Raw genomic sequence first — 22,498 nt, 5'->3', positions numbered from 1 at the left:
TCCGAAAGCCGCCGAGCGCCGCAGATTGTACACCTACAAATTACAAAAAGAATATCACATTGTTGAAGAGATGCATGTTTAGTGTTGTTTTAACGTTGGATATGAAAGGAAATTAGACAATAATATCCAAAATGATTCCGTTTCATGATTGCTAAATTAGTGTTGATCAACATTTACGATTGGCATACTATTGTTTGTAATTTAGCCGTTGAAATACAGGTGCTAACCCAACATGTTAGAATTGCCAGTGAAGAAAAGTAAAGTTACCTTCAGGCTTTAGGAACCTCTCTTGCCAATGCTAAGAACTGCTTCAATTTTAGAAAAAGAAACTTCTGATTATCTTTGACACGTTTTAAAGGATTAGGAAAAAGATGAAAAGCAGCTTACGGCCATACCTCTCTGGTTCCGCCCGATCTCGTCTGATCTCGGAAGCTAAGCAGAGCAGGGCCTGGTTAGTACCTGGATGGAAGACCGCCTGGGAATCCCAGGTGCCGTAAGCTTTTTCACTTCTCTCTCTGAAAGCCGCCCAGCGCCGTAGATTGTACACCTACACAATTGTAAAAAAAATGTCACATTGTAGAAGAGATGCAATAGGAAGAAGATGAAAGGTGGCTTACGTCCATACCATCGTCAGGCCATTTGAGGTGGCGGGGACTGCAATGGCCATTCACCGATTGGCTGGGACCCCTGGGCGGGTCTTCTCTAGTCCATCCAATTTTCGGCATGGGATGTCACAGCCTTCTTTGCATACCCTTATTTAACCCACACAAAGATGCCAACGGCAGGCGTGTCATAATTCATTGACGCATTATAAAGGATTAGGAAAAAGATAAAAAGCAGCTTACGGCCATACCTCTCTGGTTCCGCCCGATCTCGTCTGATCTCGGAAGCTAAGCAGAGCAGGGCCTGGTTAGTACCTGGATGGAAGACCGCCTGGGAATCCCAGGTGCCGTAAGCTTTTTCACTTCTCTCTCCGAAAGCCGCCGAGCGCCGCAGATTGTACACCTACAAATTACAAAAAGAATATCACATTGTTGAAGAGATGCATGTTTAGTGTTGTTTTAACGTTGGATATGAAAGGAAATTAGACAATAATATCCAAAATGATTCCGTTTCATGATTGCTAAATTAGTGTTGATCAACATTTACGATTGGCATACTATTGTTTGTAATTTAGCCGTTGAAATACAGGTGCTAACCCAACATGTTAGAATTGCCAGTGAAGAAAAGTAAAGTTACCTTCAGGCTTTAGGAACCTCTCTTGCCAATGCTAAGAACTGCTTCAATTTTAGAAAAAGAAACTTCTGATTATCTTTGACACGTTTTAAAGGATTAGGAAAAAGATGAAAAGCAGCTTACGGCCATACCTCTCTGGTTCCGCCCGATCTCGTCTGATCTCGGAAGCTAAGCAGAGCAGGGCCTGGTTAGTACCTGGATGGAAGACCGCCTGGGAATCCCAGGTGCCGTAAGCTTTTTCACTTCTCTCTCTGAAAGCCGCCCAGCGCCGTAGATTGTACACCTACACAATTGTAAAAAAAATGTCACATTGTAGAAGAGATGCAATAGGAAGAAGATGAAAGGTGGCTTACGTCCATACCATCGTCAGGCCATTTGAGGTGGCGGGGACTGCAATGGCCATTCACCGATTGGCTGGGACCCCTGGGCGGGTCTTCTCTAGTCCATCCAATTTTCGGCATGGGATGTCACAGCCTTCTTTGCATACCCTTATTTAACCCACACAAAGATGCCAACGGCAGGCGTGTCATAATTCATTGACGCATTATAAAGGATTAGGAAAAAGATAAAAAGCAGCTTACGGCCATACCTCTCTGGTTCCGCCCGATCTCGTCTGATCTCGGAAGCTAAGCAGAGCAGGGCCTGGTTAGTACCTGGATGGAAGACCGCCTGGGAATCCCAGGTGCCGTAAGCTTTTTCACTTCTCTCTCCGAAAGCCGCCGAGCGCCGCAGATTGTACACCTACAAATTACAAAAAGAATATCACATTGTTGAAGAGATGCATGTTTAGTGTTGTTTTAACGTTGGATATGAAAGGAAATTAGACAATATTATCCAAAATGATTCCGTTTCATGATTGCTAAATTAGTGTTGATCAACATTTACGATTGGCATACTATTGTTTGTAATTTAGCCGTTGAAATACAGGTGCTAACCCAACATGTTAGAATTGCCAGTGAAGAAAAGTAAAGTTACCTTCAGGCTTTAGGAACCTCTCTTGCCAATGCTAAGAACTGCTTCAATTTTAGAAAAAGAAACTTCTGATTATCTTTGACACGTTTTAAAGGATTAGGAAAAAGATGAAAAGCAGCTTACGGCCATACCTCTCTGGTTCCGCCCGATCTCGTCTGATCTCGGAAGCTAAGCAGAGCAGGGCCTGGTTAGTACCTGGATGGAAGACCGCCTGGGAATCCCAGGTGCCGTAAGCTTTTTCACTTCTCTCTCCGAAAGCCGCCGAGCGCCGCAGATTGTACACCTACAAATTACAAAAAGAATATCACATTGTTGAAGAGATGCATGTTTAGTGTTGTTTTAACGTTGGATATGAAAGGAAATTAGACAATATTATCCAAAATGATTCCGTTTCATGATTGCTAAATTAGTGTTGATCAACATTTACGATTGGCATACTATTGTTTGTAATTTAGCCGTTGAAATACAGGTGCTAACCCAACATGTTAGAATTGCCAGTGAAGAAAAGTAAAGTTACCTTCAGGCTTTAGGAACCTCTCTTGCCAATGCTAAGAACTGCTTCAATTTTAGAAAAAGAAACTTCTGATTATCTTTGACACGTTTTAAAGGATTAGGAAAAAGATGAAAAGCAGCTTACGGCCATACCTCTCTGGTTCCGCCCGATCTCGTCTGATCTCGGAAGCTAAGCAGAGCAGGGCCTGGTTAGTACCTGGATGGAAGACCGCCTGGGAATCCCAGGTGCCGTAAGCTTTTTCACTTCTCTCTCTGAAAGCCGCCCAGCGCCGTAGATTGTACACCTACACAATTGTAAAAAAAATGTCACATTGTAGAAGAGATGCAATAGGAAGAAGATGAAAGGTGGCTTACGTCCATACCATCGTCAGGCCATTTGAGGTGGCGGGGACTGCAATGGCCATTCACCGATTGGCTGGGACCCCTGGGCGGGTCTTCTCTAGTCCATCCAATTTTCGGCATGGGATGTCACAGCCTTCTTTGCATACCCTTATTTAACCCACACAAAGATGCCAACGGCAGGCGTGTCATAATTCATTGACGCATTATAAAGGATTAGGAAAAAGATAAAAAGCAGCTTACGGCCATACCTCTCTGGTTCCGCCCGATCTCGTCTGATCTCGGAAGCTAAGCAGAGCAGGGCCTGGTTAGTACCTGGATGGAAGACCGCCTGGGAATCCCAGGTGCCGTAAGCTTTTTCACTTCTCTCTCCGAAAGCCGCCGAGCGCCGCAGATTGTACACCTACAAATTACAAAAAGAATATCACATTGTTGAAGAGATGCATGTTTAGTGTTGTTTTAACGTTGGATATGAAAGGAAATTAGACAATATTATCCAAAATGATTCCGTTTCATGATTGCTAAATTAGTGTTGATCAACATTTACGATTGGCATACTATTGTTTGTAATTTAGCCGTTGAAATACAGGTGCTAACCCAACATGTTAGAATTGCCAGTGAAGAAAAGTAAAGTTACCTTCAGGCTTTAGGAACCTCTCTTGCCAATGCTAAGAACTGCTTCAATTTTAGAAAAAGAAACTTCTGATTATCTTTGACACGTTTTAAAGGATTAGGAAAAATATGAAAAGCAGCTTACGGCCATACCTCTCTGGTTCCCCCCGATCTCGTCTGATCTCGGAAGCTAAGCAGAGCAGGGCCTGGTTAGTACCTGGATGGAAGACCGCCTGGGAATCCCAGGTGCCGTAAGCTTTTTCACTTCTCTCTCCGAAAGCCGCCGAGCGCCGCAGATTGTACACCTACAAATTACAAAAAGAATATCACATTGTTGAAGAGATGCATGTTTAGTGTTGTTTTAACGTTGGATATGAAAGGAAATTAGACAATAATATCCAAAATGATTCCGTTTCATGATTGCTAAATTAGTGTTGATCAACATTTACGATTGGCATACTATTGTTTGTAATTTAGCCGTTGAAATACAGGTGCTAACCCAACATGTTAGAATTGCCAGTGAAGAAAAGTAAAGTTACCTTCAGGCTTTAGGAACCTCTCTTGCCAATGCTAAGAACTGCTTCAATTTTAGAAAAAGAAACTTCTGATTATCTTTGACACGTTTTAAAGGATTAGGAAAAAGATGAAAAGCAGCTTACGGCCATACCTCTCTGGTTCCGCCCGATCTCGTCTGATCTCGGAAGCTAAGCAGAGCAGGGCCTGGTTAGTACCTGGATGGAAGACCGCCTGGGAATCCCAGGTGCCGTAAGCTTTTTCACTTCTCTCTCTGAAAGCCGCCCAGCGCCGTAGATTGTACACCTACACAATTGTAAAAAAAATGTCACATTGTAGAAGAGATGCAATAGGAAGAAGATGAAAGGTGGCTTACGTCCATACCATCGTCAGGCCATTTGAGGTGGCGGGGACTGCAATGGCCATTCACCGATTGGCTGGGACCCCTGGGCGGGTCTTCTCTAGTCCATCCAATTTTCGGCATGGGATGTCACAGCCTTCTTTGCATACCCTTATTTAACCCACACAAAGATGCCAACGGCAGGCGTGTCATAATTCATTGACGCATTATAAAGGATTAGGAAAAAGATAAAAAGCAGCTTACGGCCATACCTCTCTGGTTCCGCCCGATCTCGTCTGATCTCGGAAGCTAAGCAGAGCAGGGCCTGGTTAGTACCTGGATGGAAGACCGCCTGGGAATCCCAGGTGCCGTAAGCTTTTTCACTTCTCTCTCCGAAAGCCGCCGAGCGCCGCAGATTGTACACCTACAAATTACAAAAAGAATATCACATTGTTGAAGAGATGCATGTTTAGTGTTGTTTTAACGTTGGATATGAAAGGAAATTAGACAATATTATCCAAAATGATTCCGTTTCATGATTGCTAAATTAGTGTTGATCAACATTTACGATTGGCATACTATTGTTTGTAATTTAGCCGTTGAAATACAGGTGCTAACCCAACATGTTAGAATTGCCAGTGAAGAAAAGTAAAGTTACCTTCAGGCTTTAGGAACCTCTCTTGCCAATGCTAAGAACTGCTTCAATTTTAGAAAAAGAAACTTCTGATTATCTTTGACACGTTTTAAAGGATTAGGAAAAAGATGAAAAGCAGCTTACGGCCATACCTCTCTGGTTCCGCCCGATCTCGTCTGATCTCGGAAGCTAAGCAGAGCAGGGCCTGGTTAGTACCTGGATGGAAGACCGCCTGGGAATCCCAGGTGCCGTAAGCTTTTTCACTTCTCTCTCTGAAAGCCGCCCAGCGCCGTAGATTGTACACCTACACAATTGTAAAAAAAATGTCACATTGTAGAAGAGATGCAATAGGAAGAAGATGAAAGGTGGCTTACGTCCATACCATCGTCAGGCCATTTGAGGTGGCGGGGACTGCAATGGCCATTCACCGATTGGCTGGGACCCCTGGGCGGGTCTTCTCTAGTCCATCCAATTTTCGGCATGGGATGTCACAGCCTTCTTTGCATACCCTTATTTAACCCACACAAAGATGCCAACGGCAGGCGTGTCATAATTCATTGACGCATTATAAAGGATTAGGAAAAAGATAAAAAGCAGCTTACGGCCATACCTCTCTGGTTCCGCCCGATCTCGTCTGATCTCGGAAGCTAAGCAGAGCAGGGCCTGGTTAGTACCTGGATGGAAGACCGCCTGGGAATCCCAGGTGCCGTAAGCTTTTTCACTTCTCTCTCCGAAAGCCGCCGAGCGCCGCAGATTGTACACCTACAAATTACAAAAAGAATATCACATTGTTGAAGAGATGCATGTTTAGTGTTGTTTTAACGTTGGATATGAAAGGAAATTAGACAATAATATCCAAAATGATTCCGTTTCATGATTGCTAAATTAGTGTTGATCAACATTTACGATTGGCATACTATTGTTTGTAATTTAGCCGTTGAAATACAGGTGCTAACCCAACATGTTAGAATTGCCAGTGAAGAAAAGTAAAGTTACCTTCAGGCTTTAGGAACCTCTCTTGCCAATGCTAAGAACTGCTTCAATTTTAGAAAAAGAAACTTCTGATTATCTTTGACACGTTTTAAAGGATTAGGAAAAAGATGAAAAGCAGCTTACGGCCATACCTCTCTGGTTCCGCCCGATCTCGTCTGATCTCGGAAGCTAAGCAGAGCAGGGCCTGGTTAGTACCTGGATGGAAGACCGCCTGGGAATCCCAGGTGCCGTAAGCTTTTTCACTTCTCTCTCTGAAAGCCGCCCAGCGCCGTAGATTGTACACCTACACAATTGTAAAAAAAATGTCACATTGTAGAAGAGATGCAATAGGAAGAAGATGAAAGGTGGCTTACGTCCATACCATCGTCAGGCCATTTGAGGTGGCGGGGACTGCAATGGCCATTCACCGATTGGCTGGGACCCCTGGGCGGGTCTTCTCTAGTCCATCCAATTTTCGGCATGGGATGTCACAGCCTTCTTTGCATACCCTTATTTAACCCACACAAAGATGCCAACGGCAGGCGTGTCATAATTCATTGACGCATTATAAAGGATTAGGAAAAAGATAAAAAGCAGCTTACGGCCATACCTCTCTGGTTCCGCCCGATCTCGTCTGATCTCGGAAGCTAAGCAGAGCAGGGCCTGGTTAGTACCTGGATGGAAGACCGCCTGGGAATCCCAGGTGCCGTAAGCTTTTTCACTTCTCTCTCCGAAAGCCGCCGAGCGCCGCAGATTGTACACCTACAAATTACAAAAAGAATATCACATTGTTGAAGAGATGCATGTTTAGTGTTGTTTTAACGTTGGATATGAAAGGAAATTAGACAATATTATCCAAAATGATTCCGTTTCATGATTGCTAAATTAGTGTTGATCAACATTTACGATTGGCATACTATTGTTTGTAATTTAGCCGTTGAAATACAGGTGCTAACCCAACATGTTAGAATTGCCAGTGAAGAAAAGTAAAGTTACCTTCAGGCTTTAGGAACCTCTCTTGCCAATGCTAAGAACTGCTTCAATTTTAGAAAAAGAAACTTCTGATTATCTTTGACACGTTTTAAAGGATTAGGAAAAAGATGAAAAGCAGCTTACGGCCATACCTCTCTGGTTCCGCCCGATCTCGTCTGATCTCGGAAGCTAAGCAGAGCAGGGCCTGGTTAGTACCTGGATGGAAGACCGCCTGGGAATCCCAGGTGCCGTAAGCTTTTTCACTTCTCTCTCCGAAAGCCGCCGAGCGCCGCAGATTGTACACCTACAAATTACAAAAAGAATATCACATTGTTGAAGAGATGCATGTTTAGTGTTGTTTTAACGTTGGATATGAAAGGAAATTAGACAATATTATCCAAAATGATTCCGTTTCATGATTGCTAAATTAGTGTTGATCAACATTTACGATTGGCATACTATTGTTTGTAATTTAGCCGTTGAAATACAGGTGCTAACCCAACATGTTAGAATTGCCAGTGAAGAAAAGTAAAGTTACCTTCAGGCTTTAGGAACCTCTCTTGCCAATGCTAAGAACTGCTTCAATTTTAGAAAAAGAAACTTCTGATTATCTTTGACACGTTTTAAAGGATTAGGAAAAAGATGAAAAGCAGCTTACGGCCATACCTCTCTGGTTCCGCCCGATCTCGTCTGATCTCGGAAGCTAAGCAGAGCAGGGCCTGGTTAGTACCTGGATGGAAGACCGCCTGGGAATCCCAGGTGCCGTAAGCTTTTTCACTTCTCTCTCTGAAAGCCGCCCAGCGCCGTAGATTGTACACCTACACAATTGTAAAAAAAATGTCACATTGTAGAAGAGATGCAATAGGAAGAAGATGAAAGGTGGCTTACGTCCATACCATCGTCAGGCCATTTGAGGTGGCGGGGACTGCAATGGCCATTCACCGATTGGCTGGGACCCCTGGGCGGGTCTTCTCTAGTCCATCCAATTTTCGGCATGGGATGTCACAGCCTTCTTTGCATACCCTTATTTAACCCACACAAAGATGCCAACGGCAGGCGTGTCATAATTCATTGACGCATTATAAAGGATTAGGAAAAAGATAAAAAGCAGCTTACGGCCATACCTCTCTGGTTCCGCCCGATCTCGTCTGATCTCGGAAGCTAAGCAGAGCAGGGCCTGGTTAGTACCTGGATGGAAGACCGCCTGGGAATCCCAGGTGCCGTAAGCTTTTTCACTTCTCTCTCCGAAAGCCGCCGAGCGCCGCAGATTGTACACCTACAAATTACAAAAAGAATATCACATTGTTGAAGAGATGCATGTTTAGTGTTGTTTTAACGTTGGATATGAAAGGAAATTAGACAATAATATCCAAAATGATTCCGTTTCATGATTGCTAAATTAGTGTTGATCAACATTTACGATTGGCATACTATTGTTTGTAATTTAGCCGTTGAAATACAGGTGCTAACCCAACATGTTAGAATTGCCAGTGAAGAAAAGTAAAGTTACCTTCAGGCTTTAGGAACCTCTCTTGCCAATGCTAAGAACTGCTTCAATTTTAGAAAAAGAAACTTCTGATTATCTTTGACACGTTTTAAAGGATTAGGAAAAAGATGAAAAGCAGCTTACGGCCATACCTCTCTGGTTCCGCCCGATCTCGTCTGATCTCGGAAGCTAAGCAGAGCAGGGCCTGGTTAGTACCTGGATGGAAGACCGCCTGGGAATCCCAGGTGCCGTAAGCTTTTTCACTTCTCTCTCTGAAAGCCGCCCAGCGCCGTAGATTGTACACCTACACAATTGTAAAAAAAATGTCACATTGTAGAAGAGATGCAATAGGAAGAAGATGAAAGGTGGCTTACGTCCATACCATCGTCAGGCCATTTGAGGTGGCGGGGACTGCAATGGCCATTCACCGATTGGCTGGGACCCCTGGGCGGGTCTTCTCTAGTCCATCCAATTTTCGGCATGGGATGTCACAGCCTTCTTTGCATACCCTTATTTAACCCACACAAAGATGCCAACGGCAGGCGTGTCATAATTCATTGACGCATTATAAAGGATTAGGAAAAAGATAAAAAGCAGCTTACGGCCATACCTCTCTGGTTCCGCCCGATCTCGTCTGATCTCGGAAGCTAAGCAGAGCAGGGCCTGGTTAGTACCTGGATGGAAGACCGCCTGGGAATCCCAGGTGCCGTAAGCTTTTTCACTTCTCTCTCCGAAAGCCGCCGAGCGCCGCAGATTGTACACCTACAAATTACAAAAAGAATATCACATTGTTGAAGAGATGCATGTTTAGTGTTGTTTTAACGTTGGATATGAAAGGAAATTAGACAATATTATCCAAAATGATTCCGTTTCATGATTGCTAAATTAGTGTTGATCAACATTTACGATTGGCATACTATTGTTTGTAATTTAGCCGTTGAAATACAGGTGCTAACCCAACATGTTAGAATTGACAGTGAAGAAAAGTAAAGTTACCTTCAGGCTTTAGGAACCTCTCTTGCCAATGCTAAGAACTGCTTCAATTTTAGAAAAAGAAACTTCTGATTATCTTTGACACGTTTTAAAGGATTAGGAAAAAGATGAAAAGCAGCTTACGGCCATACCTCTCTGGTTCCGCCCGATCTCGTCTGATCTCGGAAGCTAAGCAGAGCAGGGCCTGGTTAGTACCTGGATGGAAGACCGCCTGGGAATCCCAGGTGCCGTAAGCTTTTTCACTTCTCTCTCTGAAAGCCGCCCAGCGCCGTAGATTGTACACCTACACAATTGTAAAAAAAATGTCACATTGTAGAAGAGATGCAATAGGAAGAAGATGAAAGGTGGCTTACGTCCATACCATCGTCAGGCCATTTGAGGTGGCGGGGACTGCAATGGCCATTCACCGATTGGCTGGGACCCCTGGGCGGGTCTTCTCTAGTCCATCCAATTTTCGGCATGGGATGTCACAGCCTTCTTTGCATACCCTTATTTAACCCACACAAAGATGCCAACGGCAGGCGTGTCATAATTCATTGACGCATTATAAAGGATTAGGAAAAAGATAAAAAGCAGCTTACGGCCATACCTCTCTGGTTCCGCCCGATCTCGTCTGATGTCGGAAGCTAAGCAGAGCAGGGCCTGGTTAGTACCTGGATGGAAGACGGCCTGGGAATCCCAGGTGCCGTAAGCTTTTTCACTTCTCTCTCCGAAAGCCGCCGAGCGCCGCAGATTGTACACCTACAAATTACAAAAAGAATATCACATTGTTGAAGAGATGCATGTTTAGTGTTGTTTTAACGTTGGATATGAAAGGAAATTAGACAATATTATCCAAAATGATTCCGTTTCATGATTGCTAAATTAGTGTTGATCAACATTTACGATTGGCATACTATTGTTTGTAATTTAGCCGTTGAAATACAGGTGCTAACCCAACATGTTAGAATTGCCAGTGAAGAAAAGTAAAGTTACCTTCAGGCTTTAGGAACCTCTCTTGCCAATGCTAAGAACTGCTTCAATTTTAGAAAAAGAAACTTCTGATTATCTTTGACACGTTTTAAAGGATTAGGAAAAAGATGAAAAGCAGCTTACGGCCATACCTCTCTGGTTCCGCCCGATCTCGTCTGATCTCGGAAGCTAAGCAGAGCAGGGCCTGGTTAGTACCTGGATGGAAGACCGCCTGGGAATCCCAGGTGCCGTAAGCTTTTTCACTTCTCTCTCTGAAAGCCGCCCAGCGCCGTAGATTGTACACCTACACAATTGTAAAAAAAATGTCACATTGTAGAAGAGATGCAATAGGAAGAAGATGAAAGGTGGCTTACGTCCATACCATCGTCAGGCCATTTGAGGTGGCGGGGACTGCAATGGCCATTCACCGATTGGCTGGGACCCCTGGGCGGGTCTTCTCTAGTCCATCCAATTTTCGGCATGGGATGTCACAGCCTTCTTTGCATACCCTTATTTAACCCACACAAAGATGCCAACGGCAGGCGTGTCATAATTCATTGACGCATTATAAAGGATTAGGAAAAAGATAAAAAGCAGCTTACGGCCATACCTCTCTGGTTCCGCCCGATCTCGTCTGATCTCGGAAGCTAAGCAGAGCAGGGCCTGGTTAGTACCTGGATGGAAGACCGCCTGGGAATCCCAGGTGCCGTAAGCTTTTTCACTTCTCTCTCCGAAAGCCGCCGAGCGCCGCAGATTGTACACCTACAAATTACAAAAAGAATATCACATTGTTGAAGAGATGCATGTTTAGTGTTGTTTTAACGTTGGATATGAAAGGAAATTAGACAATATTATCCAAAATGATTCCGTTTCATGATTGCTAAATTAGTGTTGATCAACATTTACGATTGGCATACTATTGTTTGTAATTTAGCCGTTGAAATACAGGTGCTAACCCAACATGTTAGAATTGCCAGTGAAGAAAAGTAAAGTTACCTTCAGGCTTTAGGAACCTCTCTTGCCAATGCTAAGAACTGCTTCAATTTTAGAAAAAGAAACTTCTGATTATCTTTGACACGTTTTAAAGGATTAGGAAAAAGATGAAAAGCAGCTTACGGCCATACCTCTCTGGTTCCGCCCGATCTCGTCTGATCTCGGAAGCTAAGCAGAGCAGGGCCTGGTTAGTACCTGGATGGAAGACCGCCTGGGAATCCCAGGTGCCGTAAGCTTTTTCACTTCTCTCTCTGAAAGCCGCCCAGCGCCGCAGATTGTACACCTACACAATTGTAAAAAAAATGTCACATTGTAGAAGAGATGCAATAGGAAGAAGATGAAAGGTGGCTTACGTCCATACCATCGTCAGGCCATTTGAGGTGGCGGGGACTGCAATGGCCATTCACCGATTGGCTGGGACCCCTGGGCGGGTCTTCTCTAGTCCATCCAATTTTCGGCATGGGATGTCACAGCCTTCTTTGCATACCCTTATTTAACCCACACAAAGATGCCAACGGCAGGCGTGTCATAATTCATTGACGCATTATAAAGGATTAGGAAAAAGATAAAAAGCAGCTTACGGCCATACCTCTCTGGTTCCGCCCGATCTCGTCTGATCTCGGAAGCTAAGCAGAGCAGGGCCTGGTTAGTACCTGGATGGAAGACCGCCTGGGAATCCCAGGTGCCGTAAGCTTTTTCACTTCTCTCTCTGAAAGCCGCCCAGCGCCGTAGATTGTACACCTACACAATTGTAAAAAAAATGTCACATTGTAGAAGAGATGCAATAGGAAGAAGATGAAAGGTGGCTTACGTCCATACCATCGTCAGGCCATTTGAGGTGGCGGGGACTGCAATGGCCATTCACCGATTGGCTGGGACCCCTGGGCGGGTCTTCTCTAGTCCATCCAATTTTCGGCATGGGATGTCACAGCCTTCTTTGCATACCCTTATTTAACCCACACAAAGATGCCAACGGCAGGCGTGTCATAATTCATTGACGCATTATAAAGGATTAGGAAAAAGATAAAAAGCAGCTTACGGCCATACCTCTCTGGTTCCGCCCGATCTCGTCTGATCTCGGAAGCTAAGCAGAGCAGGGCCTGGTTAGTACCTGGATGGAAGACCGCCTGGGAATCCCAGGTGCCGTAAGCTTTTTCACTTCTCTCTCCGAAAGCCGCCGAGCGCCGCAGATTGTACACCTACAAATTACAAAAAGAATATCACATTGTTGAAGAGATGCATGTTTAGTGTTGTTTTAACGTTGGATATGAAAGGAAATTAGACAATAATATCCAAAATGATTCCGTTTCATGTTTGCTAAATTAGTGTTGATCAACATTTACGATTGGCATACTATTGTTTGTAATTTAGCCGTTGAAATACAGGTGCTAACCCAACATGTTAGAATTGCCAGTGAAGAAAAGTAAAGTTACCTTCAGGCTTTAGGAACCTCTCTTGCCAATGCTAAGAACTGCTTCAATTTTAGAAAAAGAAACTTCTGATTATCTTTGACACGTTTTAAAGGATTAGGAAAAAGATGAAAAGCAGCTTACGGCCATACCTCTCTGGTTCCGCCCGATCTCGTCTGATCTCGGAAGCTAAGCAGAGCAGGGCCTGGTTAGTACCTGGATGGAAGACCGCCTGGGAATCCCAGGTGCCGTAAGCTTTTTCACTTCTCTCTCTGAAAGCCGCCCAGCGCCGTAGATTGTACACCTACACAATTGTAAAAAAAATGTCACATTGTAGAAGAGATGCAATAGGAAGAAGATGAAAGGTGGCTTACGTCCATACCATCGTCAGGCCATTTGAGGTGGCGGGGACTGCAATGGCCATTCACCGATTGGCTGGGACCCCTGGGCGGGTCTTCTCTAGTCCATCCAATTTTCGGCATGGGATGTCACAGCCTTCTTTGCATACCCTTATTTAACCCACACAAAGATGCCAACGGCAGGCGTGTCATAATTCATTGACGCATTATAAAGGATTAGGAAAAAGATAAAAAGCAGCTTACGGCCATACCTCTCTGGTTCCGCCCGATCTCGTCTGATCTCGGAAGCTAAGCAGAGCAGGGCCTGGTTAGTACCTGGATGGAAGACCGCCTGGGAATCCCAGGTGCCGTAAGCTTTTTCACTTCTCTCTCCGAAAGCCGCCGAGCGCCGCAGATTGTACACCTACAAATTACAAAAAGAATATCACATTGTTGAAGAGATGCATGTTTAGTGTTGTTTTAACGTTGGATATGAAAGGAAATTAGACAATATTATCCAAAATGATTCCGTTTCATGATTGCTAAATTAGTGTTGATCAACATTTACGATTGGCATACTATTGTTTGTAATTTAGCCGTTGAAATACAGGTGCTAACCCAACATGTTAGAATTGCCAGTGAAGAAAAGTAAAGTTACCTTCAGGCTTTAGGAACCTCTCTTGCCAATGCTAAGAACTGCTTCAATTTTAGAAAAAGAAACTTCTGATTATCTTTGACACGTTTTAAAGGATTAGGAAAAAGATGAAAAGCAGCTTACGGCCATACCTCTCTGGTTCCGCCCGATCTCGTCTGATCTCGGAAGCTAAGCAGAGCAGGGCCTGGTTAGTACCTGGATGGAAGACCGCCTGGGAATCCCAGGTGCCGTAAGCTTTTTCACTTCTCTCTCTGAAAGCCGCCCAGCGCCGTAGATTGTACACCTACACAATTGTAAAAAAAATGTCACATTGTAGAAGAGATGCAATAGGAAGAAGATGAAAGGTGGCTTACGTCCATACCATCGTCAGGCCATTTGAGGTGGCGGGGACTGCAATGGCCATTCACCGATTGGCTGGGACCCCTGGGCGGGTCTTCTCTAGTCCATCCAATTTTCGGCATGGGATGTCACAGCCTTCTTTGCATACCCTTATTTAACCCACACAAAGATGCCAACGGCAGGCGTGTCATAATTCATTGACGCATTATAAAGGATTAGGAAAAAGATAAAAAGCAGCTTACGGCCATACCTCTCTGGTTCCGCCCGATCTCGTCTGATCTCGGAAGCTAAGCAGAGCAGGGCCTGGTTAGTACCTGGATGGAAGACCGCCTGGGAATCCCAGGTGCCGTAAGCTTTTTCACTTCTCTCTCCGAAAGCCGCCGAGCGCCGCAGATTGTACACCTACAAATTACAAAAAGAATATCACATTGTTGAAGAGATGCATGTTTAGTGTTGTTTTAACGTTGGATATGAAAGGAAATTAGACAATATTATCCAAAATGATTCCGTTTCATGATTGCTAAATTAGTGTTGATCAACATTTACGATTGGCATACTATTGTTTGTAATTTAGCCGTTGAAATACAGGTGCTAACCCAACATGTTAGAATTGCCAGTGAAGAAAAGTAAAGTTACCTTCAGGCTTTAGGAACCTCTCTTGCCAATGCTAAGAACTGCTTCAATTTTAGAAAAAGAAACTTCTGATTATCTTTGACACGTTTTAAAGGATTAGGAAAAAGATGAAAAGCAGCTTACGGCCATACCTCTCTGGTTCCGCCCGATCTCGTCTGATCTCGGAAGCTAAGCAGAGCAGGGCCTGGTTAGTACCTGGATGGAAGACCGCCTGGGAATCCCAGGTGCCGTAAGCTTTTTCACTTCTCTCTCTGAAAGCCGCCCAGCGCCGTAGATTGTACACCTACACAATTGTAAAAAAAATGTCACATTGTAGAAGAGATGCAATAGGAAGAAGATGAAAGGTGGCTTACGTCCATACCATCGTCAGGCCATTTGAGGTGGCGGGGACTGCAATGGCCATTCACCGATTGGCTGGGACCCCTGGGCGGGTCTTCTCTAGTCCATCCAATTTTCGGCATGGGATGTCACAGCCTTCTTTGCATACCCTTATTTAACCCACACAAAGATGCCAACGGCAGGCGTGTCATAATTCATTGACGCATTATAAAGGATTAGGAAAAAGATAAAAAGCAGCTTACGGCCATACCTCTCTGGTTCCGCCCGATCTCGTCTGATCTCGGAAGCTAAGCAGAGCAGGGCCTGGTTAGTACCTGGATGGAAGACCGCCTGGGAATCCCAGGTGCCGTAAGCTTTTTCACTTCTCTCTCCGAAAGCCGCCGAGCGCCGCAGATTGTACACCTACAAATTACAAAAAGAATATCACATTGTTGAAGAGATGCATGTTTAGTGTTGTTTTAACGTTGGATATGAAAGGAAATTAGACAATATTATCCAAAATGATTCCGTTTCATGATTGCTAAATTAGTGTTGATCAACATTTACGATTGGCATACTATTGTTTGTAATTTAGCCGTTGAAATACAGGTGCTAACCCAACATGTTAGAATTGCCAGTGAAGAAAAGTAAAGTTACCTTCAGGCTTTAGGAACCTCTCTTGCCAATGCTAAGAACTGCTTCAATTTTAGAAAAAGAAACTTCTGATTATCTTTGACACGTTTTAAAGGATTAGGAAAAAGATGAAAAGCAGCTTACGGCCATACCTCTCTGGTTCCGCCCGATCTCGTCTGATCTCGGAAGCTAAGCAGAGCAGGGCCTGGTTAGTACCTGGATGGAAGACCGCCTGGGAATCCCAGGTGCCGTAAGCTTTTTCACTTCTCTCTCCGAAAGCCGCCGAGCGCCGCAGATTGTACACCTACAAATTACAAAAAGAATATCACATTGTTGAAGAGATGCATGTTTAGTGTTGTTTTAACGTTGGATATGAAAGGAAATTAGACAATATTATCCAAAATGATTCCGTTTCATGATTGCTAAATTAGTGTTGATCAACATTTACGATTGGCATACTATTGTTTGTAATTTAGCCGTTGAAATACAGGTGCTAACCCAACATGTTAGAATTGCCAGTGAAGAAAAGTAAAGTTACCTTCAGGCTTTAGGAACCTCTCTTGCCAATGCTAAGAACTGCTTCAATTTTAGAAAAAGAAACTTCTGATTATCTTTGACACGTTTTAAAGGATTAGGAAAAAGATGAAAAGCAGCTTACGGCCATACCTCTCTGGTTCCGCCCGATCTCGTCTGATCTCGGAAGCTAAGCAGAGCAGGGCCTGGTTAGTACCTGGATGGAAGACCGCCTGGGAATCCCAGGTGCCGTAAGCTTTTTCACTTCTCTCTCTGAAAGCCGCCCAGCGCCGTAGATTGTACACCTACACAATTGTAAAAAAAATGTCACATTGTAGAAGAGATGCAATAGGAAGAAGATGAAAGGTGGCTTACGTCCATACCATCGTCAGGCCATTTGAGGTGGCGGGGACTGCAATGGCCATTCACCGATTGGCTGGGACCCCTGGGCGGGTCTTCTCTAGTCCATCCAATTTTCGGCATGGGATGTCACAGCCTTCTTTGCATACCCTTATTTAACCCACACAAAGATGCCAACGGCAGGCGTGTCATAATTCATTGACGCATTATAAAGGATTAGGAAAAAGATAAAAAGCAGCTTACGGCCATACCTCTCTGGTTCCGCCCGATCTCGTCTGATCTCGGAAGCTAAGCAGAGCAGGGCCTGGTTAGTACCTGGATGGAAGACCGCCTGGGAATCCCAGGTGCCGTAAGCTTTTTCACTTCTCTCTCCGAAAGCCGCCGAGCGCCGCAGATTGTACACCTACAAATTACAAAAAGAATATCACATTGTTGAAGAGATGCATGTTTAGTGTTGTTTTAACGTTGGATATGAAAGGAAATTAGACAATAATATCCAAAATGATTCCGTTTCATGATTGCTAAATTAGTGTTGATCAACATTTACGATTGGCATACTATTGTTTGTAATTTAGCCGTTGAAATACAGGTGCTAACCCAACATGTTAGAATTGCCAGTGAAGAAAAGTAAAGTTACCTTCAGGCTTTAGGAACCTCTCTTGCCAATGCTAAGAACTGCTTCAATTTTAGAAAAAGAAACTTCTGATTATCTTTGACACGTTTTAAAGGATTAGGAAAAAGATGAAAAGCAGCTTACGGCCATACCTCTCTGGTTCCGCCCGATCTCGTCTGATCTCGGAAGCTAAGCAGAGCAGGGCCTGGTTAGTACCTGGATGGAAGACCGCCTGGGAATCCCAGGTGCCGTAAGCTTTTTCACTTCTCTCTCTGAAAGCCGCCCAGCGCCGTAGATTGTACACCTACACAATTGTAAAAAAAATGTCACATTGTAGAAGAGATGCAATAGGAAGAAGATGAAAGGTGGCTTACGTCCATACCATCGTCAGGCCATTTGAGGTGGCGGGGACTGCAATGGCCATTCACCGATTGGCTGGGACCCCTGGGCGGGTCTTCTCTAGTCCATCCAATTTTCGGCATGGGATGTCACAGCCTTCTTTGCATACCCTTATTTAACCCACACAAAGATGCCAACGGCAGGCGTGTCATAATTCATTGACGCATTATAAAGGATTAGGAAAAAGATAAAAAGCAGCTTACGGCCATACCTCTCTGGTTCCGCCCGATCTCGTCTGATCTCGGAAGCTAAGCAGAGCAGGGCCTGGTTAGTACCTGGATGGAAGACCGCCTGGGAATCCCAGGTGCCGTAAGCTTTTTCACTTCTCTCTCCGAAAGCCGCCGAGCGCCGCAGATTGTACACCTACAAATTACAAAAAGAATATCACATTGTTGAAGAGATGCATGTTTAGTGTTGTTTTAACGTTGGATATGAAAGGAAATTAGACAATATTATCCAAAATGATTCCGTTTCATGATTGCTAAATTAGTGTTGATCAACATTTACGATTGGCATACTATTGTTTGTAATTTAGCCGTTGAAATACAGGTGCTAACCCAACATGTTAGAATTGACAGTGAAGAAAAGTAAAGTTACCTTCAGGCTTTAGGAACCTCTCTTGCCAATGCTAAGAACTGCTTCAATTTTAGAAAAAGAAACTTCTGATTATCTTTGACACGTTTTAAAGGATTAGGAAAAAGATGAAAAGCAGCTTACGGCCATACCTCTCTGGTTCCGCCCGATCTCGTCTGATCTCGGAAGCTAAGCAGAGCAGGGCCTGGTTAGTACCTGGATGGAAGACCGCCTGGGAATCCCAGGTGCCGTAAGCTTTTTCACTTCTCTCTCTGAAAGCCGCCCAGCGCCGTAGATTGTACACCTACACAATTGTAAAAAAAATGTCACATTGTAGAAGAGATGCAATAGGAAGAAGATGAAAGGTGGCTTACGTCCATACCATCGTCAGGCCATTTGAGGTGGCGGGGACTGCAATGGCCATTCACCGATTGGCTGGGACCCCTGGGCGGGTCTTCTCTAGTCCATCCAATTTTCGGCATGGGATGTCACAGCCTTCTTTGCATACCCTTATTTAACCCACACAAAGATGCCAACGGCAGGCGTGTCATAATTCATTGACGCATTATAAAGGATTAGGAAAAAGATAAAAAGCAGCTTACGGCCATACCTCTCTGGTTCCGCCCGATCTCGTCTGATGTCGGAAGCTAAGCAGAGCAGGGCCTGGTTAGTACCTGGATGGAAGACGGCCTGGGAATCCCAGGTGCCGTAAGCTTTTTCACTTCTCTCTCCGAAAGCCGCCGAGCGCCGCAGATTGTACACCTACAAATTACAAAAAGAATATCACATTGTTGAAGAGATGCATGTTTAGTGTTGTTTTAACGTTGGATATGAAAGGAAATTAGACAATATTATCCAAAATGATTCCGTTTCATGATTGCTAAATTAGTGTTGATCAACATTTACGATTGGCATACTATTGTTTGTAATTTAGCCGTTGAAATACAGGTGCTAACCCAACATGTTAGAATTGCCAGTGAAGAAAAGTAAAGTTACCTTCAGGCTTTAGGAACCTCTCTTGCCAATGCTAAGAACTGCTTCAATTTTAGAAAAAGAAACTTCTGATTATCTTTGACACGTTTTAAAGGATTAGGAAAAAGATGAAAAGCAGCTTACGGCCATACCTCTCTGGTTCCGCCCGATCTCGTCTGATCTCGGAAGCTAAGCAGAGCAGGGCCTGGTTAGTACCTGGATGGAAGACCGCCTGGGAATCCCAGGTGCCGTAAGCTTTTTCACTTCTCTCTCTGAAAGCCGCCCAGCGCCGTAGATTGTACACCTACACAATTGTAAAAAAAATGTCACATTGTAGAAGAGATGCAATAGGAAGAAGATGAAAGGTGGCTTACGTCCATACCATCGTCAGGCCATTTGAGGTGGCGGGGACTGCAATGGCCATTCACCGATTGGCTGGGACCCCTGGGCGGGTCTTCTCTAGTCCATCCAATTTTCGGCATGGGATGTCACAGCCTTCTTTGCATACCCTTATTTAACCCACACAAAGATGCCAACGGCAGGCGTGTCATAATTCATTGACGCATTATAAAGGATTAGGAAAAAGATAAAAAGCAGCTTACGGCCATACCTCTCTGGTTCCGCCCGATCTCGTCTGATCTCGGAAGCTAAGCAGAGCAGGGCCTGGTTAGTACCTGGATGGAAGACCGCCTGGGAATCCCAGGTGCCGTAAGCTTTTTCACTTCTCTCTCCGAAAGCCGCCGAGCGCCGCAGATTGTACACCTACAAATTACAAAAAGAATATCACATTGTTGAAGAGATGCATGTTTAGTGTTGTTTTAACGTTGGATATGAAAGGAAATTAGACAATATTATCCAAAATGATTCCGTTTCATGATTGCTAAATTAGTGTTGATCAACATTTACGATTGGCATACTATTGTTTGTAATTTAGCCGTTGAAATACAGGTGCTAACCCAACATGTTAGAATTGCCAGTGAAGAAAAGTAAAGTTACCTTCAGGCTTTAGGAACCTCTCTTGCCAATGCTAAGAACTGCTTCAATTTTAGAAAAAGAAACTTCTGATTATCTTTGACACGTTTTAAAGGATTAGGAAAAAGATGAAAAGCAGCTTACGGCCATACCTCTCTGGTTCCGCCCGATCTCGTCTGATCTCGGAAGCTAAGCAGAGCAGGGCCTGGTTAGTACCTGGATGGAAGACCGCCTGGGAATCCCAGGTGCCGTAAGCTTTTTCACTTCTCTCTCTGAAAGCCGCCCAGCGCCGCAGATTGTACACCTACACAATTGTAAAAAAAATGTCACATTGTAGAAGAGATGCAATAGGAAGAAGATGAAAGGTGGCTTACGTCCATACCATCGTCAGGCCATTTGAGGTGGCGGGGACTGCAATGGCCATTCACCGATTGGCTGGGACCCCTGGGCGGGTCTTCTCTAGTCCATCCAATTTTCGGCATGGGATGTCACAGCCTTCTTTGCATACCCTTATTTAACCCACACAAAGATGCCAACGGCAGGCGTGTCATAATTCATTGACGCATTATAAAGGATTAGGAAAAAGATAAAAAGCAGCTTACGGCCATACCTCTCTGGTTCCGCCCGATCTCGTCTGATCTCGGAAGCTAAGCAGAGCAGGGCCTGGTTAGTACCTGGATGGAAGACCGCCTGGGAATCCCAGGTGCCGTAAGCTTTTTCACTTCTCTCTCTGAAAGCCGCCCAGCGCCGTAGATTGTACACCTACACAATTGTAAAAAAAATGTCACATTGTAGAAGAGATGCAATAGGAAGAAGATGAAAGGTGGCTTACGTCCATACCATCGTCAGGCCATTTGAGGTGGCGGGGACTGCAATGGCCATTCACCGATTGGCTGGGACCCCTGGGCGGGTCTTCTCTAGTCCATCCAATTTTCGGCATGGGATGTCACAGCCTTCTTTGCATACCCTTATTTAACCCACACAAAGATGCCAACGGCAGGCGTGTCATAATTCATTGACGCATTATAAAGGATTAGGAAAAAGATAAAAAGCAGCTTACGGCCATACCTCTCTGGTTCCGCCCGATCTCGTCTGATCTCGGAAGCTAAGCAGAGCAGGGCCTGGTTAGTACCTGGATGGAAGACCGCCTGGGAATCCCAGGTGCCGTAAGCTTTTTCACTTCTCTCTCCGAAAGCCGCCGAGCGCCGCAGATTGTACACCTACAAATTACAAAAAGAATATCACATTGTTGAAGAGATGCATGTTTAGTGTTGTTTTAACGTTGGATATGAAAGGAAATTAGACAATAATATCCAAAATGATTCCGTTTCATGTTTGCTAAATTAGTGTTGATCAACATTTACGATTGGCATACTATTGTTTGTAATTTAGCCGTTGAAATACAGGTGCTAACCCAACATGTTAGAATTGCCAGTGAAGAAAAGTAAAGTTACCTTCAGGCTTTAGGAACCTCTCTTGCCAATGCTAAGAACTGCTTCAATTTTAGAAAAAGAAACTTCTGATTATCTTTGACACGTTTTAAAGGATTAGGAAAAAGATGAAAAGCAGCTTACGGCCATACCTCTCTGGTTCCGCCCGATCTCGTCTGATCTCGGAAGCTAAGCAGAGCAGGGCCTGGTTAGTACCTGGATGGAAGACCGCCTGGGAATCCCAGGTGCCGTAAGCTTTTTCACTTCTCTCTCTGAAAGCCGCCCAGCGCCGTAGATTGTACACCTACACAATTGTAAAAAAAATGTCACATTGTAGAAGAGATGCAATAGGAAGAAGATGAAAGGTGGCTTACGTCCATACCATCGTCAGGCCATTTGAGGTGGCGGGGACTGCAATGGCCATTCACCGATTGGCTGGGACCCCTGGGCGGGTCTTCTCTAGTCCATCCAATTTTCGGCATGGGATGTCACAGCCTTCTTTGCATACCCTTATTTAACCCACACAAAGATGCCAACGGCAGGCGTGTCATAATTCATTGACGCATTATAAAGGATTAGGAAAAAGATAAAAAGCAGCTTACGGCCATACCTCTCTGGTTCCGCCCGATCTCGTCTGATCTCGGAAGCTAAGCAGAGCAGGGCCTGGTTAGTACCTGGATGGAAGACCGCCTGGGAATCCCAGGTGCCGTAAGCTTTTTCACTTCTCTCTCCGAAAGCCGCCGAGCGCCGCAGATTGTACACCTACAAATTACAAAAAGAATATCACATTGTTGAAGAGATGCATGTTTAGTGTT

General features: G+C 44.4%; 44 non-coding genes and 2 pseudogenes across 44 annotated transcripts; all 46 read left to right on the top strand.

The window, feature by feature from the left end:
* The first annotated feature begins 381 nt into the window (after positions 1-381).
* Positions 382-500, top strand: LOC134119961 (5S ribosomal RNA). The gene has a single exon (XR_009951510.1). It is a non-coding gene; the product is annotated as a 5S ribosomal RNA (ribosomal RNA).
* Positions 501-839: 339 nt separating this feature from the next.
* LOC134119959 (5S ribosomal RNA) lies at positions 840-958 on the top strand. Its single transcript, XR_009951508.1, has one exon. It is a non-coding gene; the product is annotated as a 5S ribosomal RNA (ribosomal RNA).
* A 395-nt stretch (positions 959-1,353) lies between these two features.
* On the top strand, positions 1,354-1,472 carry LOC134119958 (5S ribosomal RNA). Its single transcript, XR_009951507.1, has one exon. It is a non-coding gene; the product is annotated as a 5S ribosomal RNA (ribosomal RNA).
* Positions 1,473-1,811: 339 nt separating this feature from the next.
* On the top strand, positions 1,812-1,930 carry LOC134119957 (5S ribosomal RNA). The gene has a single exon (XR_009951506.1). It is a non-coding gene; the product is annotated as a 5S ribosomal RNA (ribosomal RNA).
* Positions 1,931-2,325: 395 nt separating this feature from the next.
* On the top strand, positions 2,326-2,444 carry LOC134119956 (5S ribosomal RNA). Its single transcript, XR_009951505.1, has one exon. It is a non-coding gene; the product is annotated as a 5S ribosomal RNA (ribosomal RNA).
* Positions 2,445-2,839: 395 nt separating this feature from the next.
* Positions 2,840-2,958, top strand: LOC134119955 (5S ribosomal RNA). The gene has a single exon (XR_009951504.1). It is a non-coding gene; the product is annotated as a 5S ribosomal RNA (ribosomal RNA).
* Positions 2,959-3,297: 339 nt separating this feature from the next.
* Positions 3,298-3,416, top strand: LOC134119954 (5S ribosomal RNA). The gene has a single exon (XR_009951503.1). It is a non-coding gene; the product is annotated as a 5S ribosomal RNA (ribosomal RNA).
* Positions 3,417-3,811: 395 nt separating this feature from the next.
* On the top strand, positions 3,812-3,930 carry LOC134120199 (5S ribosomal RNA). The gene has a single exon (XR_009951748.1). It is a non-coding gene; the product is annotated as a 5S ribosomal RNA (ribosomal RNA).
* Positions 3,931-4,325: 395 nt separating this feature from the next.
* Positions 4,326-4,444, top strand: LOC134119953 (5S ribosomal RNA). Its single transcript, XR_009951502.1, has one exon. It is a non-coding gene; the product is annotated as a 5S ribosomal RNA (ribosomal RNA).
* Positions 4,445-4,783: 339 nt separating this feature from the next.
* Positions 4,784-4,902, top strand: LOC134119952 (5S ribosomal RNA). Its single transcript, XR_009951501.1, has one exon. It is a non-coding gene; the product is annotated as a 5S ribosomal RNA (ribosomal RNA).
* Positions 4,903-5,297: 395 nt separating this feature from the next.
* On the top strand, positions 5,298-5,416 carry LOC134119951 (5S ribosomal RNA). Its single transcript, XR_009951500.1, has one exon. It is a non-coding gene; the product is annotated as a 5S ribosomal RNA (ribosomal RNA).
* A 339-nt stretch (positions 5,417-5,755) lies between these two features.
* On the top strand, positions 5,756-5,874 carry LOC134119950 (5S ribosomal RNA). The gene has a single exon (XR_009951499.1). It is a non-coding gene; the product is annotated as a 5S ribosomal RNA (ribosomal RNA).
* Positions 5,875-6,269: 395 nt separating this feature from the next.
* LOC134119948 (5S ribosomal RNA) lies at positions 6,270-6,388 on the top strand. The gene has a single exon (XR_009951497.1). It is a non-coding gene; the product is annotated as a 5S ribosomal RNA (ribosomal RNA).
* Positions 6,389-6,727: 339 nt separating this feature from the next.
* Positions 6,728-6,846, top strand: LOC134119947 (5S ribosomal RNA). Its single transcript, XR_009951496.1, has one exon. It is a non-coding gene; the product is annotated as a 5S ribosomal RNA (ribosomal RNA).
* Positions 6,847-7,241: 395 nt separating this feature from the next.
* Positions 7,242-7,360, top strand: LOC134119946 (5S ribosomal RNA). Its single transcript, XR_009951495.1, has one exon. It is a non-coding gene; the product is annotated as a 5S ribosomal RNA (ribosomal RNA).
* Positions 7,361-7,755: 395 nt separating this feature from the next.
* On the top strand, positions 7,756-7,874 carry LOC134119945 (5S ribosomal RNA). Its single transcript, XR_009951494.1, has one exon. It is a non-coding gene; the product is annotated as a 5S ribosomal RNA (ribosomal RNA).
* A 339-nt stretch (positions 7,875-8,213) lies between these two features.
* On the top strand, positions 8,214-8,332 carry LOC134119944 (5S ribosomal RNA). Its single transcript, XR_009951493.1, has one exon. It is a non-coding gene; the product is annotated as a 5S ribosomal RNA (ribosomal RNA).
* A 395-nt stretch (positions 8,333-8,727) lies between these two features.
* Positions 8,728-8,846, top strand: LOC134119943 (5S ribosomal RNA). The gene has a single exon (XR_009951492.1). It is a non-coding gene; the product is annotated as a 5S ribosomal RNA (ribosomal RNA).
* Positions 8,847-9,185: 339 nt separating this feature from the next.
* Positions 9,186-9,304, top strand: LOC134119942 (5S ribosomal RNA). Its single transcript, XR_009951491.1, has one exon. It is a non-coding gene; the product is annotated as a 5S ribosomal RNA (ribosomal RNA).
* A 395-nt stretch (positions 9,305-9,699) lies between these two features.
* On the top strand, positions 9,700-9,818 carry LOC134119941 (5S ribosomal RNA). Its single transcript, XR_009951490.1, has one exon. It is a non-coding gene; the product is annotated as a 5S ribosomal RNA (ribosomal RNA).
* Positions 9,819-10,157: 339 nt separating this feature from the next.
* On the top strand, positions 10,158-10,276 carry LOC134120324 (5S ribosomal RNA; annotated as a pseudogene).
* Positions 10,277-10,671: 395 nt separating this feature from the next.
* Positions 10,672-10,790, top strand: LOC134119940 (5S ribosomal RNA). The gene has a single exon (XR_009951489.1). It is a non-coding gene; the product is annotated as a 5S ribosomal RNA (ribosomal RNA).
* Positions 10,791-11,129: 339 nt separating this feature from the next.
* On the top strand, positions 11,130-11,248 carry LOC134119939 (5S ribosomal RNA). The gene has a single exon (XR_009951488.1). It is a non-coding gene; the product is annotated as a 5S ribosomal RNA (ribosomal RNA).
* Positions 11,249-11,643: 395 nt separating this feature from the next.
* Positions 11,644-11,762, top strand: LOC134119937 (5S ribosomal RNA). The gene has a single exon (XR_009951486.1). It is a non-coding gene; the product is annotated as a 5S ribosomal RNA (ribosomal RNA).
* A 339-nt stretch (positions 11,763-12,101) lies between these two features.
* On the top strand, positions 12,102-12,220 carry LOC134119936 (5S ribosomal RNA). Its single transcript, XR_009951485.1, has one exon. It is a non-coding gene; the product is annotated as a 5S ribosomal RNA (ribosomal RNA).
* A 339-nt stretch (positions 12,221-12,559) lies between these two features.
* On the top strand, positions 12,560-12,678 carry LOC134119935 (5S ribosomal RNA). Its single transcript, XR_009951484.1, has one exon. It is a non-coding gene; the product is annotated as a 5S ribosomal RNA (ribosomal RNA).
* A 395-nt stretch (positions 12,679-13,073) lies between these two features.
* Positions 13,074-13,192, top strand: LOC134119934 (5S ribosomal RNA). The gene has a single exon (XR_009951483.1). It is a non-coding gene; the product is annotated as a 5S ribosomal RNA (ribosomal RNA).
* Positions 13,193-13,531: 339 nt separating this feature from the next.
* LOC134119933 (5S ribosomal RNA) lies at positions 13,532-13,650 on the top strand. The gene has a single exon (XR_009951482.1). It is a non-coding gene; the product is annotated as a 5S ribosomal RNA (ribosomal RNA).
* A 395-nt stretch (positions 13,651-14,045) lies between these two features.
* Positions 14,046-14,164, top strand: LOC134119932 (5S ribosomal RNA). The gene has a single exon (XR_009951481.1). It is a non-coding gene; the product is annotated as a 5S ribosomal RNA (ribosomal RNA).
* A 339-nt stretch (positions 14,165-14,503) lies between these two features.
* Positions 14,504-14,622, top strand: LOC134119931 (5S ribosomal RNA). Its single transcript, XR_009951480.1, has one exon. It is a non-coding gene; the product is annotated as a 5S ribosomal RNA (ribosomal RNA).
* Positions 14,623-15,017: 395 nt separating this feature from the next.
* LOC134119930 (5S ribosomal RNA) lies at positions 15,018-15,136 on the top strand. The gene has a single exon (XR_009951479.1). It is a non-coding gene; the product is annotated as a 5S ribosomal RNA (ribosomal RNA).
* A 339-nt stretch (positions 15,137-15,475) lies between these two features.
* Positions 15,476-15,594, top strand: LOC134119929 (5S ribosomal RNA). The gene has a single exon (XR_009951478.1). It is a non-coding gene; the product is annotated as a 5S ribosomal RNA (ribosomal RNA).
* A 395-nt stretch (positions 15,595-15,989) lies between these two features.
* Positions 15,990-16,108, top strand: LOC134119928 (5S ribosomal RNA). The gene has a single exon (XR_009951477.1). It is a non-coding gene; the product is annotated as a 5S ribosomal RNA (ribosomal RNA).
* A 395-nt stretch (positions 16,109-16,503) lies between these two features.
* LOC134119926 (5S ribosomal RNA) lies at positions 16,504-16,622 on the top strand. Its single transcript, XR_009951475.1, has one exon. It is a non-coding gene; the product is annotated as a 5S ribosomal RNA (ribosomal RNA).
* Positions 16,623-16,961: 339 nt separating this feature from the next.
* Positions 16,962-17,080, top strand: LOC134119925 (5S ribosomal RNA). The gene has a single exon (XR_009951474.1). It is a non-coding gene; the product is annotated as a 5S ribosomal RNA (ribosomal RNA).
* Positions 17,081-17,475: 395 nt separating this feature from the next.
* LOC134119924 (5S ribosomal RNA) lies at positions 17,476-17,594 on the top strand. Its single transcript, XR_009951473.1, has one exon. It is a non-coding gene; the product is annotated as a 5S ribosomal RNA (ribosomal RNA).
* A 339-nt stretch (positions 17,595-17,933) lies between these two features.
* On the top strand, positions 17,934-18,052 carry LOC134119923 (5S ribosomal RNA). Its single transcript, XR_009951472.1, has one exon. It is a non-coding gene; the product is annotated as a 5S ribosomal RNA (ribosomal RNA).
* A 395-nt stretch (positions 18,053-18,447) lies between these two features.
* On the top strand, positions 18,448-18,566 carry LOC134119922 (5S ribosomal RNA). Its single transcript, XR_009951471.1, has one exon. It is a non-coding gene; the product is annotated as a 5S ribosomal RNA (ribosomal RNA).
* A 339-nt stretch (positions 18,567-18,905) lies between these two features.
* On the top strand, positions 18,906-19,024 carry LOC134120323 (5S ribosomal RNA; annotated as a pseudogene).
* Positions 19,025-19,419: 395 nt separating this feature from the next.
* LOC134119921 (5S ribosomal RNA) lies at positions 19,420-19,538 on the top strand. Its single transcript, XR_009951470.1, has one exon. It is a non-coding gene; the product is annotated as a 5S ribosomal RNA (ribosomal RNA).
* A 339-nt stretch (positions 19,539-19,877) lies between these two features.
* On the top strand, positions 19,878-19,996 carry LOC134119920 (5S ribosomal RNA). Its single transcript, XR_009951469.1, has one exon. It is a non-coding gene; the product is annotated as a 5S ribosomal RNA (ribosomal RNA).
* Positions 19,997-20,391: 395 nt separating this feature from the next.
* Positions 20,392-20,510, top strand: LOC134119919 (5S ribosomal RNA). The gene has a single exon (XR_009951468.1). It is a non-coding gene; the product is annotated as a 5S ribosomal RNA (ribosomal RNA).
* Positions 20,511-20,849: 339 nt separating this feature from the next.
* LOC134119918 (5S ribosomal RNA) lies at positions 20,850-20,968 on the top strand. The gene has a single exon (XR_009951467.1). It is a non-coding gene; the product is annotated as a 5S ribosomal RNA (ribosomal RNA).
* A 339-nt stretch (positions 20,969-21,307) lies between these two features.
* LOC134119917 (5S ribosomal RNA) lies at positions 21,308-21,426 on the top strand. Its single transcript, XR_009951466.1, has one exon. It is a non-coding gene; the product is annotated as a 5S ribosomal RNA (ribosomal RNA).
* Positions 21,427-21,821: 395 nt separating this feature from the next.
* On the top strand, positions 21,822-21,940 carry LOC134119915 (5S ribosomal RNA). Its single transcript, XR_009951464.1, has one exon. It is a non-coding gene; the product is annotated as a 5S ribosomal RNA (ribosomal RNA).
* Positions 21,941-22,279: 339 nt separating this feature from the next.
* Positions 22,280-22,398, top strand: LOC134119914 (5S ribosomal RNA). The gene has a single exon (XR_009951463.1). It is a non-coding gene; the product is annotated as a 5S ribosomal RNA (ribosomal RNA).
* Positions 22,399-22,498: the final 100 nt, after the last annotated feature.

This window comes from Pungitius pungitius, unplaced genomic scaffold, assembly GCF_949316345.1.
Source record: "Pungitius pungitius unplaced genomic scaffold, fPunPun2.1 scaffold_26, whole genome shotgun sequence".
Classification (NCBI taxonomy): domain Eukaryota; kingdom Metazoa; phylum Chordata; class Actinopteri; order Perciformes; family Gasterosteidae; genus Pungitius; species Pungitius pungitius.
Note: the sequence above shows the minus strand (reverse complement) of the source record. Positions and strands in the feature narration are given on the sequence as shown.